Source organism: Hippichthys cyanospilos, chromosome 17 (assembly GCF_059441005.1).
Source record: "Hippichthys cyanospilos isolate Australia breed blue-spotted pipefish chromosome 17, RoL_Hcya_1.0, whole genome shotgun sequence".
NCBI classification, from domain to species: domain Eukaryota; kingdom Metazoa; phylum Chordata; class Actinopteri; order Syngnathiformes; family Syngnathidae; genus Hippichthys; species Hippichthys cyanospilos.
In genome coordinates this window covers 16,588,746-16,602,351 of record NC_142385.1, presented here as the reverse complement: position 1 = coordinate 16,602,351, position 13,606 = coordinate 16,588,746, and the positions used below count along the sequence as shown (strand labels likewise).

Below are 13,606 nucleotides of genomic sequence, written 5' to 3'. Positions count from 1 at the left end.
TTTGATTGCAAAAGAACGTATTGTGCGTGGGGTCGTTTTGGGGGCGCGGGGGGGGGGGGCGCGTCCTCGTCCAGGTGCCTGCTCGGGAGACAAGGCTGCATTTGTTGAAAGCGGCAAAAAGAGGATGGAAATGTGGATGACTTCCATTGTTGCCTGACAGAATGCGCCCTAATCCCCCAGCAGGCTCCATCCAGAGCTGGCACCGAGGATAATATGAGCCCCGACCCCCCCCCCCGGCCGACTCCCTCTCCGCAGATGCGCACTCGCACCTCCCAGCGCTGCTCCTTAACAGGCCTGGGAATGGATTTCTTTTATTTCATGTGGTTTGCTGTGCAGTGGCAAAATGTGAGTGAGGGCGGGCTCGCTTCGCTGCCCCCCCCTCCCCCGCCCCCCTACAAAAAAAAAATCCTGCGGGAAAGCTCCGCCGGCACACAAGAGACTGTTCGAGCATCAGGCGCATCTGCAGCAGCGCGATTGAAACAGCAAAGCCAGCACAGCGGTGCTGAGGGGTTGCTGGTACGACCCCCCACACACACACACACACCTCCCCCACTAGGCAAGGAAAACAAGAGGGGCCAAAGCAATATGTCCTCTCTAACCAAGTGTAACGCTCCACATAGCCCCGCCTCCACGTCGGCTCACGCGGGGGCGCCGCCCGCCCCGCCTCGCCCCGCCCCCGGCAAACAGCTACTCTTTTCATTTGCTCTCAGCCCTCACGCTAACAGCAAAGGGTCAAAGCGCCTGCCCTGGGAAGGGGGGGGGGAAGGGGGGGGGGGGGCCGCCGTGCAAGGTGAAAGCAAACTGCCAACCTTCTCTTTATTTGTTTTGCCTCAAAATTTCGAGCGGTTGCCTTTGCTAGAACAAAGCTAGTTTTCCATATATGGTTTGTAAAGCCACGCAATGTGTTGAGTGGCGGGACCGCCTTTGCGATGACGCCGACGAGCCACAAGAGGCCACTCATGCGTGGGATATGCAGCTTGATTGTTTTTTTTTTTTTTTTGCAGACCAATCCAATCCTCCCTTGGCCTGCAACTATCCCAAAGGTAAAACAAGAGAAGGGAGAAGCTATCGTATGGGATTGTCCTTGATTACAGTGTAAATGAGGGTGGCCTCACGGTTCCGTTGGGAAATTGAAAATGATTTCAATTCCGTCGTTTCACCGCGCTACTTCGGTCCGCTTTGCAAGAAAGAATGACAAAGGGAGACGTTTTCAGTTTTTGATTTCTAAGGAACACAAAAACGAAATGATAAGACAGCGAAAAGCAAGACGGACCTCGCAGAAATATCTTTAAAAAAAACTTCCTGCATACATTTCCCATGTTGCAATGTGCAGCTTTTGTCTGGTCTATTTATAATAAAAATGAATCTAGGTGCAGCTACAGAGCCACCAATTTTTTTTGGTCATTTTTCAAGGCAACAAATTTCCACCGGCGAGGGTGCAGAATTTGGACCGCAAAAATCCCATTGGTTCCGGAAAAGAAAGAAAGAAAGAAAATAAAAATAAAGAAAGAAATAATAATTGGGAAGGTGTAAAACAAACAAAGCCTTCAAAATAACCTTCCTGCATACATTTCTCACGTTCCAACTTGTGGCTTTTTGTCTACTCTATGTATGACAAGAATGAATTTCCCGAGTTTGCTTTTATAATCCGGCGCAATCGGAAAGCAGGCTTCCCTCCCGCATATTTGGCGTCGCGAACGCTGTGGGCTATCCCCGTATGATGACGGTTTTAATATCGCTCGCCGACGTACGGATTCCATCCGGCAGTCCGCGTTCTTTTCGAGCGATTGCTGCGCGTGCGATCGGATGACAGCGAAGAAATGTTTTGCGGGCATCGCAGCGGGCCGAGCGGATGGCGCAACGCAACGTCTCATTTTATGTAATGGTACAGCGCGCTATAAATAGCATCAAATACATACTGTATGCAAGGACAAGAGGGTTGGGGGGGGGGGCTGCCGCAGGCGTGAGCAATTTATGCTGTCAAAAGAAGCAATAAGAAGCCCTTCGGCGTTTGTTGGTTTTGCTTTTACTTTTGCAGCCGGGAATAGAAATCGACTTTTCAGATTTTTTTTTGTAGAGCTCAATTTCAAATGTAAACAATGCGGTTTGAAAATGGAGCCTAGCCAGTATTGTGGAATTTATCGTTCTATCAGATTGGTCTGATCCAATGTGTGATTTCCGTTTTGACACTTTTTCTTTGAATTTCTAAAGGCAAAATATTTAAAACGATCATTACAGTTGCACAGTTTCCTACAAGGGTCCGATCACTTGAAAACCAATCGTCCGTCCGAATGGAAGCGTCCGAGCCCGCCCTCGTTCGCGAATATCACAAAAAGCCAGAGGGTCACGTCACGTCAAGTCAGGATGTCTCCGGCCCGCTCGGTGAAGATCGCAGCGCTCGGTGAAGATCGCGGCGGTTAGAGAACCTGGAAAGGTATTGCGGCCTTTTGGCATGCAGGCGCCACGGTAAACTTGGCTGCGCAACTTTGGGGTTATTTTTGGTCACGTGAACTCCAGCAGCGCCGCGAGGAAAGGGAAAAACAACAGCTACGAGCGCGTTCGAAGCTACGGTGGCGAGGCGTTCGCGGACCGCACACAATGTGGGAAATCTGAAACACTGCTAACACGCGATAAATCTATGGAAAGCATGAAGAGATGCGACTGTGTTTTGGCCACCGCTGCCAAAGCGCTGGGTGCGTCTTATACTCGCTAACATAGAAAATACTAGAATTTGACCCCAAAATGAAGTCTTATGCACAGGCGTGTGTGTCTTATAATCGGGGAAAATAGCAGGTGAAGAAACGCGGGCCGACAGTTGAAAAAAGTAGCTCCGGATAAGACGGCGCTCCAAACGCGGCCGCCCGTCGTGCGGCTGATCTCATCGCCGGCCGCCGGCCGCAAGCGGCACGCGCGCAAACGCGCTCGTACGGCGTCATTGGCACAAAGCCGCGCTGACGCCTCTTTTTTGAATGGGCCCCGCGCGAGGAGGGCGAGGAAAAGGCACGCGCTTCAAAAAGTCAACGTCCTCGGCGGTTGACGGTTGCCGGCGGTTAGCCGCAACTTTGGGGACGGCTGCGCGGGCCCCCCCGAGGGGCAATTCGAGGGGCCTTAAGTTGCGCAATTTGTGCCAAAGCGCTACGCCGCACTTGAAGTGGGAGGCTTGCGATTGCGCAACAATCCATTGTAGAGTCTAGAGTTGTAGAGTGTGTATATATTGACAGCGATTTGATGGCAAGCGCCTTCAAATCAAAGTCTTCCTTCCATGGCTGCGGCGTTCAGAGGCAAAAGAAGACAAGTGTCCCCATATTTATGAATGTCGGACAATAAGGAGCGGCAAGTTTGGAAAAGCAAGCGTTGGGCAAAATACGGCTACGGATCACGAAAATACGAATCGCCCAATTTAGCGCGGCGTATCTTGCGCGCTGTAAGACGCACCTAAAAGCTGGCAGCGGGCCTTGTAACCCCATGCGCCTTATACAGCGCAGTTTGATTTGGGGGGGGGCACAATAACTTGGTCGCCATGTAATTTTTACCTCTGCATATCAGTGATGAATGTATTTTCTACCATTCTAATTTTTAGAGCACCCTGTTTGAAATTTTGATACGATATATTTGAAAGCAAAAGTTGATGTAAATCAATCCAAGTTTATGTAATTCAACAAAACAATACATTTGAAGGTTTTTGGTCGCAAGATGATTCAAAAGTTCAAATATGCAACTGAATCATAATTGTAGTCCTTGAAAGTCTCAAAGGTCTTCTCATTCCACAAATCCTCTTTTTTCTTCCTTTCTGACTTTTTGACTGACTCGTCTGACTGTTTTGTTGAGATCCCACTGACTCCATCTAGTGGATGCATAACACGAGACCAGCCACCACTGTAGCTTCTATTCTATGCGCCTTGTAATGCGCTGCGCTCGATATATGAAAAACCTTGCTCCTCGAGCAAAGAAAAACGCGGCTAGCAAAGCCTCGCTGGCCATCTGCGATTCTGTCAACGAGTCAAAACAAATAAAAGGCTTCCCGCTCCGCAGCCCGCAAAACGTTTCATTTCCTCTTCCCCTCCAGGTGACCGAAATCTTGGCGGCAAAAAGCGACCCGCGTTACACGCAGAATTCTTCCGACGCGCTCTCTTTCAGATGTTAGCTCGGCGTTGACCGAAAGGGGAGTGGAGTTCAGGAAACGAGCCGCTTCCTGCGGGTGGGGCGGGGGCGGCCCGGCCTGGAAACTTTCTACTCCGCGCCTTCTCCACTTTTGCTTACGTCGCGCAGCTCAAACTTCTTCCCTTTTTTTTTTTTAAATCATCCAAACTAGGTTCGGATAGCTTACGATGACGTACGTAGGCGACGGTTGCCTTCCGGAAGGTTCACGAAGGCGCCTGAGCGAGCCTGAGCGAGAGGTGCCTCGCCATTGCTGGAGAAGCAACAAAGTGTCAGGAAATAAGGATTCAACTATCCGTCCCAGCGTCCATCCGTTTTCTAAAGCCGCACACGGAGACCCACAACCAATCACGGCTAAGGACAAATTAGTGTGTCCAACCCAGCTGCCACGCATGTTTTGGGAGTGCCTGGAGCGAACCCGCGCGGGCTCGGGGACGACAAGCAAACTCCGCGCAGGAAAGCCGGAGCCGGACGGATTGCAATTCGGGTGTGCCACACTTCCGCTCGGCCGCCAGCACTTAACTATTCATCTTAAAAACAAAAAAATCTTTATTCCATCCGCTAGCACGTTTTCCACAGTCGCAAGCTGACAGTACAAAGCAACAAGGTGCGTGTCGGTGAGCGCTCTCAAGTGAAGCCACACCGCCCTTCCCCTACAAAATGTCATATCAAGAGCGGCCAGAGGTGGCGCCAAAAACAAACAAAGATCAAGCCAAACAAAGCACAAATGAATCAACTGTTCAACTAAATCGGTTCCAAAACGGTACCGGCGCCTGGGAACCTCTGCCCTAATGTATATGTATACACTATACGTGTATGAAATATGAAGAATGACGTGTCGGGTTTCATGCAATATGCGTCGCTCGTGTCGGCCATCTTTAGTTTACTAAATTGCTTCGTTTGTGGCGCCAACATGCTAAGCGGCTTCACTTCAGCTAGCAGGCGGGAGGGCATTGGGAGGGGGGGGGCACATATCAAATGGCATTTGGCTGGTTGGGTTTGCGTGTTTAATGGGGTTTGTGCGCGCCGTTCCGTGTGTTCCGGCTTAGCGGCTAATTAATTAAAACCTGCTCCATAAGTCGGCCCCCCTCCCTCCAAAAACATGATTCGAAACAAACCTGCTTGTGTTTAACCGACAAAAAAATACAAAATAATAAATTAGGAGCTAATAAGTGACGACCGCCATGAAGAAAAGGTGGGCCCTCCCCCAACATAGGCCCACCCGTGCTTGGACCCCCCAATAGGGGAGGGGCGTGGATCTCATAAAGCTCCCGCAGCCACATGCTTAAGTGCTATGCAAAAGAGCTGCCCCGTCTGTTTGCGGGAGGGGGGGGGGGGCACTTTTATTTGATTAGGCCGGCTCCTGGGTATTCGATTGAAAAAGCGCTAATGATGATTGTGATTAGGATTAATTCATGACACCGGCAACAAAAATACAGAAGCACTCAGGAAAAGACCTACTTGAAGTCCTTTACTGATTTATGGCAAGTCGATTACACGCGTGTAACACCCAAGCGCTTATTTACATAATTGAGCGTTCATCCAGAAATAAAAGTCTATTAGAGTACATTTTAAAAAAAAAAAGCATTACATTCAGGCTTGAAATTTTTAGCCAGTGTTGTTATTTTTTATTTGAGAGTACATTATTATGTTGAGTTCATCATCATAAATGAGATGACTATATATATATATATATATATATATATATATATATATATATATATATTTTTTTTTTTTTTTTATTTTGTGACATAATTATAAATGAATTCTAAATTTAGGGGAAGTCCAACAAGTGGCGACGGAGCTCCGGCGCGGGGCAAACGCGGGCCGCCGCTTCCGAGCCGCTTCCTTCCCGAGTCATGGGGTGGGCTCGCCTTTTCCCGTGTCTCTTCTGCTCAATTGTTCCGAGTGGCCACCACAAAGCAAAAAAAAAAAAACACAAAAAACAATAAGCATCTAGTGAGCAAAAATTTTGCAGATCATTAGCAATTCTAAAAAAAAAAAAAAAAGTGATGCCACGCCCACTTTCACTCTCCTGCCAATACCAATTATGAACAGTCAAGGAAGCAAAACCTCCTGTCTACCATCAAGCCTTTTTTTCCAAATGTATCCAAATGTATTTTTAATATATGCCTCGGGCTGCAAAAACGTAGATGGCGGACCGCAAATGGCCCCCGGGCCGTAGTTTGGACACCCCGGTCCGTCCTTACTAAGCATAGAATAAAGGGAATTCCATTTTGTGTGTGCTTTTTTTGCTGTCGTTTCTCCGCATTCACATACTCGTATACTTTCCGAATAAACGTTTGCAAGATGAGAGCGAAGGCTGCAAAATGAGGAACTCCGCTTTGCTAATATGTGCTAAGCTAACGTGTCACATACTCAAAAGTCGACGGCAAAAAAAAATGGGACAAGCAACGCGGATGTCGGCTCGGTGACGTCACCTCGGGGTGGCCTATTTACAGCCCCCCCCACACCCACTCCCACCCACCCACACACACACACACACACACACACACCCACACACACACACACACACACACACACTGGGAGGCCACCGAGCGAGGGAGCGAGCGCTCCGAGGCCCCGGAGCGGATCCGCCGCCGCCACCACAAAGCCCCACGCAGCACGCAGTCACGCGGACAGATGGAGGGACTATTCCCGGCTACGTCCTCCAGAACGGTGACATATTTGCCCCCCCGCCCGCCCGCGTCCGATTGGCCGAGGCCGAGCGGTTTCCAAAAGAGAGACGGATGCGATTGAATGAATGCGGGACGTGACGCCACGCCGCGCGCGTCTCAAGAAGGGCTGTCACGCGCCCATATTTTTATCACACGTATTAAATCACAACGCGTGTGGAGTAACGTTCCGGGGGCCGGGCAAAGGGGGCCGGATGGGGCCCGCGGGCCGCGCTTTGGGGACGGCCGGCTTAGGATAACGCCGGCAAGAAAGGTCGGCGATGAACGGGACACGGCGGCAGAAAAGGAGAAGAGTCACCGGGCGCCGCTTTCGCGTCTCCGCCGCTTCCCTTCGTGGATACGCGTCGTCCCACAAAGGAGCCGGAGGCCGCGTCGCTGGCGGAACCGGCGGGGATTAGCATATTAGAGGAAGTCAAGTCTTTGGCTTGACCTACATCCCCCACAGAGTGGCTATTGTGATCGGCACACGCGCCACCAAAAAAACCTAACAAAACGAAAACCTCCAGAAAAAGATGGTTTTAGCGTTTTCACCGGCCAGCGGGGGAACAAGGGGGTCCGTTCGTTTACGGGAAATACCAGGACCGGCCCGCCCGTCCGTCCGTGTGACTGGAATCACGCTCACACGCAGGCCGGACTGTTTGCGCGTTTGCTCGCGGGCCGCCCGCCCATAACGGCGTTCGGAGAGGGACGAACGTCACAGCGCCGCTCCCGTTTTTGCATCGCGGAGGTCCATCTTGGGACTTTGGAGTCGCCAGTGGCTCTGGAAGAAAACAAATCAAGCTAGGCTACTCACCGCAACATCTCAACAAAGCGGTATCGTCGCTTGGCCCTCATCACGTAACTGTTGGGACGCCGCGCGAGTTTTGGGGGTGTTGCCCCCTTCGCCAAACCGCTAACGAGGTCGGTTTGAGCTCGTCGTTTGTTTATGCGTATATTCTTTATCCCTCTGCGAAAATGGACTCTTATTACGGCGGTTTTGCGCGGCGCACCACCTGCCGCCATGAAGAAAATGCTCTTTGAATCGTATTGTTTCTCATGGCTACAGGGCAGAGGCCCGGTTAGCACGTCCTGTGTGGAATGGGATGGATGGATATGACTAATACCTGGATGGATGCCTGGATAGATGGACGGTGACCGTTTGAAGATGTGATTACTGCCACCTACGGGTCCAAGTAGGAGAAGATGACTGGACGCACGGCGGCGATTACTATCACCGTTTGTTTTTTTTCTTGTCCAGAGTGACGCCGGGACCATCAAAACAAAGCCTCTCTCTTCACTTCAATGGGACCTTTGTACGAACGATCTTTGCGCGTGAGGGGGAAAAACACGAAAAAGTAGGACGAGCGAGTCGGGACTTGTTTGCGTTCCATCAATCGCCTAACGGTTGCTTCCACCCGGAATGGCCGGAAGAGATCATCGGTCCAAAAATGATCGAACGGTGAGACGAGGCGCGATGCTCCGCGTTCACGATCGCGGAGCGCTCAGTTCTCGCTCTTTGTCGGCAATTCGTCGAAAGGGTCTTTTCAAACGATTGAAGCGACGTCGCTCGTGACCCTTGGCCTTTTCAAAGGCCGCTGACGAAGACGAAGACGGGAATCCCACGCGAGCGGCAACAAAGACGGCAAGCATCCCGTTTCCAGGAGATTGCGGGCTCTTGTGACTGGGCCCATTGTGAGCGGCGCCCCGCAAAAGGCAAAAAGCCGCCCGGCCTGCGGATGGGGCCGGTCGCGTCGCCTCGCCTCGAGGCGGCGCGCGTGACCAGCGGGCAAAGGTCAAAGCATCGGGGAGCCACTCCCGTTCCATACGCGGCGCAAGCGGTATTTCTCTCTCCCGCCGGAGTCGTTTACGTCGATTAAACGACCTTCGAAAAGTCAGCTGACCGCTCTCGCCGCTGATTCCGCGAGCATCTGGCACCGCTGGCTGCAGCTAACCGCTAATATTTGGCAACGGGGACCCCGCCCCATCCTGGCGGGCCACTGCGCAGCGTTTAGGACGGGCCCGCTCCGTCGTGGGGCGAAGACGCCGCGAGGGCCGGCGACGTTAGCCGAGCGGAAGCCAGCGCGAGTGACGGCGGCTTCCTCGGGGGAGGCGGGGGAAAGCAGGAAGCCGCCATCAATCTTTCACGCACCTGGGGACTCTTTGCATAAGAGCGGCAAAGCGAGCGCTCCTCGAGATCACGGGAATATTTCTCGCTTCTTTTGTCCTTTTAGGTGCTTGACTTGTGCCTGGTATTCATTCCACGAAAAAGAAAAAAAAAAAAAAAGCGTCCGTGGCACTGGAAGAGCGAAGGGCGGCCCATCTCCAAAGGCGCACGCGCCAACAGATTTAGACGTTCATCCCGCCGGTTCCGGCGCCGCTGACTAACCGGCTCACGATTTATAGGTCAGGGGGGACGGCGTTATCTTGGGCTTTCCGGCCCAGGGGGCGGCGGCGCCCCGGAAGCCGGCCCACCGGGGAGAATCCCAAAGGATGAGGCGTGACGTGCCATTCGACTCAATGTTGTCTTTGCGAACGGGACCGCGAGGCGGCGGCTGACGGGAGCCGCCTGCCGGTCAGCCGCAAAAACCCGCCGGCCACCATGGTAAGCTTTTTTGAAGGGGGCGGGCGTCAAACTCGTTTTTGTAGCCGATTGGGCCGATACGACGAGGGGACCGAGCGCAACGGTTTCTTGATTTATTGTTGAGGTTACTGTCGCGAAACAAGCCAAAAAATATTGCGCAACGTACTTGTTTATTATACATGACAAATTTCGGAACCGGGTTTAGCAAGGGTCATGGAAATGTATTTCATTTGCTTTCGCGGGCCACATAAAATGACGCGGCGGGCCGGATTTGGCCCCCGGGCCTCGTGTTTGACACGGGCGGGCCTCAGCTAAAGCGTTGTCTTGTCAAGCCACATGCTGAATGTTTATCTGCGCAATCGAGGCAGTTCCTCAAAAAGAATTTGCCACCATACGTCTCACAAAACACCAAAAAAAACCAGAGTGATCGAATAAACTTTGCCCCCCAGCTCCGACATTTGCGTATGCTAACATATAGCAAAGGGAAATACAAACGAAAATGCTAACGAGCCAAACGCATACAAGGCAGCGCTGTGTAGCATGCTAGCATTAGCTAGCATGTTATCCACAGTCACAAGTTGTCGGATCAACAAAGAAACTCGTTTTGGGCATATCATCGTAATTTCAACATTGTTACAGAAAAGTACAACTTACAGACACTCGTAGGCCACATTTTCACATTTCCTGCCTCGTTACAAACGGCATATCAACAGCAGCCGGAGGCGGCGCCGAAAAACAAAATCAAGCCAGGAAAAGCACAATTAATCAAGCCAGGAAAAGCACAATTAAAGCACACATCTAGAACGGTTAAAGGAAACACTAAATCATTTCCAAAGCAAGATTATTTCGGGTGCGGCCCGGTACCGGTTGAGCCGCGGACCGGCGCTTGGGGACCTCTGGTTTACGGTATTTCGGTCACGGTAGTCCCTTTCAGCCGAATCACAAAGTTGTTTGTCCCGGCGGACTTCCATGAGCAATAGTGAATCGGCCATGTTTTCCAGGCGAAAAGAAATTCCGGTAAAACACGCGTCGCGGAAAATTTGACCCTTTGCCGAAACGTCGCGGATCTCGGCAAGGGAAGGACTTTCACTCGACTTGCCGTTGCGCTCGGATCTTTCCAGTGACAAGGCGGAGAGCGGACCTTTTGCAACCTGCTGTTTTTGTTTGCGCGGTCGGGGCGGACGTGCGCGCGGGGGCGGAGGTGGCGGGGAAAGGGCAGGGGGCTGCGAGGCCGGCCGGGCCCGCTATCCTTCCTGTCGGCCCGGCAGAGAGGCCTCCCGCACTTATCGCTTCCAGATCTCGGCAGAACAGAGAAGAAAGGGAGACCGCTGACAGGAAGGGAATTTTACGCCCCCCCCCCCCCAACCAACCCCCGCCACTCCGTTTCCCTTTACCAGAATGTCTGTCCCTCACATTTCACAGAGGAAAGCAATTACTCAGCAGGCGCACACGCCGCCGCCGTCCACAAACGGCCCGCAACGCTTCAGTGACATTGGCGGAGAGGAAAAAAAATAACGGATGAAGTCACGCACAGTAAAACGCTTCCCCAAACAAACGACAACATTTTTTTAATATACGATAGCAATATTTTCTGTTATCATTACAGGATTATGACTTTTGGAGACTTTTGCATTACGGGAGTCCAGGCTAAGCCGATCATTGAAAGTCACGTCTCGCAAACGTCAAAAATAGGCCGCGAGCGCCACCCGGGGGTTTTGGGGTGTCAGCACAAAAACTGCTATTGCGCCCCGTTTGCGCGTTGCCGTCGAAAGGAAAATGGGGGGAAACGCACGACAATAACATCGGGTGTTCAATATGTCCGACAGTATTTGCAATTTGGAATTTGGAATGATTAAAAAGATGATATAGGTTATGGTAGCAGGAGCTCCAGCCATCCCAAGTCCAACAAAACACGATGCTTTCAATTTTGCGCTAAGTTCTCCAGGGAACGCAATAGCGCAGCAAAGGAACAGAACTTGAAACCGGACCGGACAAAAAAGGCAAAAAGTCATTAATCACAGTCGGGCACACGCTTCATTTTCCGGAGACGGAATTTCACAGACCGCAGCCGTCCGTCCAGAGGAAGAAAAAAAAAAACAAAAAACAGGGAGCGGGGTCGTTTGTACTACCTCGCACGACGTTTTCCACGATAATCGCTTTGGTTTATCCCACTCGGGCAGATGTTTGCCAGCACAAATGTATTATTTCTCAGCGGCTACCAAGATTAACTCTCAGCTACGCTCTGGATGCCCCAATTCTTAATCCATCAAGCCATTGCTGCTATTGTGCAATCCAGTCGACTATCAAGAAGGCTTCTAACCCTTGTGTAACATCTTTTACATTTTTTTCCACGTACATACATAGTAGCGCTGCATTTTGGACGATTTTCAGCAAATCTCAACGAAAGCACTCGTAAAAAAAGGCCAGCTAGAAGATGTGCTAAAGTGTACGGTAGCTGAAAACAAAACCATGATAGCGGCTAGCATTTACTAGCTAGCCGGCGACCAAGCGCGAACCCTTACATGATTCATCGGAAACGTGAAAGCCTAAAAGCCTTCAGTTTAAAAGCGCCTAATCATCCAGTGCGCCTTATACAGTCAATAACCCGCAGCTTTTCATTTTTGGGGCACGAAAAAAAATAAAACAGCTTCATGACAATATCGATTCTTCAATTTGTATCTCTGCATTTCAGCTTTTTACAATTTAATTTTTTATAACCCCGTTTAAAATTTGGATATGATATATATATGCTCCCATTTTGAAGCGATTTATATCGGACGAGGCGCAAAATTTTGTAAAAGAAAGCGCGCTTTTACCAAATGAATCCCGAAACGCTTTTTAAATCAACAAAATCATTTAAAAATTGGCAATTTCAAGCGAAAGTATTCTACTCGAAACTTGAGTGAGTAATCATTCTATTATCTGAAACTCTTTTTGGTCTTTCCCATTCTTCAAATAATAATCGTCTTTATTCTTCATTTCTGATTGTCGATGACTGGCTTATCTGATTGTTTTGTGCATAGCTCCATCTAGTGGATGCATAAGGTAAGCCCAGCCACTACTGCGGCTTCTATTCTGCTGCGCCTCGTAATGCGGTGCGCCTTACATACGAAAAGACTTTTCAAATAGGCCACTCGCAGAAGATGCGCCTTATAATCCGGTGCGCCTTATACTGCAAAAGAAAGTCGGTATGCGGTCATTCAAAAATTTGTCATCAATTTTTCCTGGTCAATTCAACAAAAACGTTTGGAAAGGCTGAAAAAAACGCCGAAAGGTTGCAAGCAAGCGACAATTCGTTTTGCCCAACAAATTTGTTTCTATCGGTGAATCAGGTCCGAGTCCTTTCGCAGAATCTTCCATCGCGCCGTCGCAAGCCGCCATCCGCTAATGCTAGCTACTCCTCCGCTAAACGCGATAACGCATTTATCGCTCCGAGTCAAAAAACACAGCAAGGACACAATGGCTTCATTCGACACATTCCACTCATAGGAGCAAACTCAAAATACAGGATGAAAACGCGCACGCGCACACGCACAAACTCACCTTTGTTGTTCACCAGGGAAGACCCCCCCCGCCCATCCACACAGCGGCGGGAGAAACGGCCCAGCGCCACAAATCTTCTGGTCTGGTCCTATCCTAGGCAGAAGAAAAAGAAAAGACAAAATATTCAGAGCATCTCCAAGGCCTAAATAGGCAAGAAAATTGCGCATCTCCTCTTTCTGACCGTTGCTGGCAAATGTCCTTTTGCGTTTTCCCCGACTAGCCAACGCTTTATTTAACCCCGTTAGGAAAATGTGATGGATCAAATCCAATTTGAGCCGACTCGCACTCGGAGAAATAGGCTAAATTTGGGGGTTATTCCAAAAATGTTCCCTCTTGCCGCAATGAATATCGCTCCGTTCCCTCCAATAAATCGGGCTCCTTGACGAGCGATCATCGGTATCCGATCGAAAAAAAGCAGTCAAACTCCGTCTGGGCGATGACGCTCCGAATATAAAAAGCGAAAAGCGGCAGATAGCCCTTGTCTCCTCAATGTTTTTTCATCTTCTTATTGTGGCCACTTCTCTTTTTGCTCTCCCCCCGTGTTGAAAAGGAAAGCGGAAAGGGGTCACGGGGGGGGGCTGCAGACTCCCGCCAGACACCTCCGCGCTACTCGTCAGCAACTTCTCCCGAGCGGGCGGGCGGGCGGGCG

At 50.6% G+C, this 13,606-nt stretch overlaps 1 protein-coding gene across 3 annotated transcripts in view; it reads right to left on the bottom strand.

The window, feature by feature from the left end:
- LOC148410024 (zinc finger MIZ domain-containing protein 1-like) overlaps window positions 1-13,606 on the bottom strand; it is a 51,420-nt gene that overhangs the window by 15,074 nt on the left and 22,740 nt on the right. For all 3 annotated transcript variants that reach the window (XM_088438960.1, XM_088438959.1, XM_088438961.1), the window contains one exon: window positions 12,958-13,050. The gene's annotated coding sequence lies outside the window, so the exon portion shown is untranslated. The remainder of the gene's footprint in view (window positions 1-12,957; window positions 13,051-13,606) is intronic.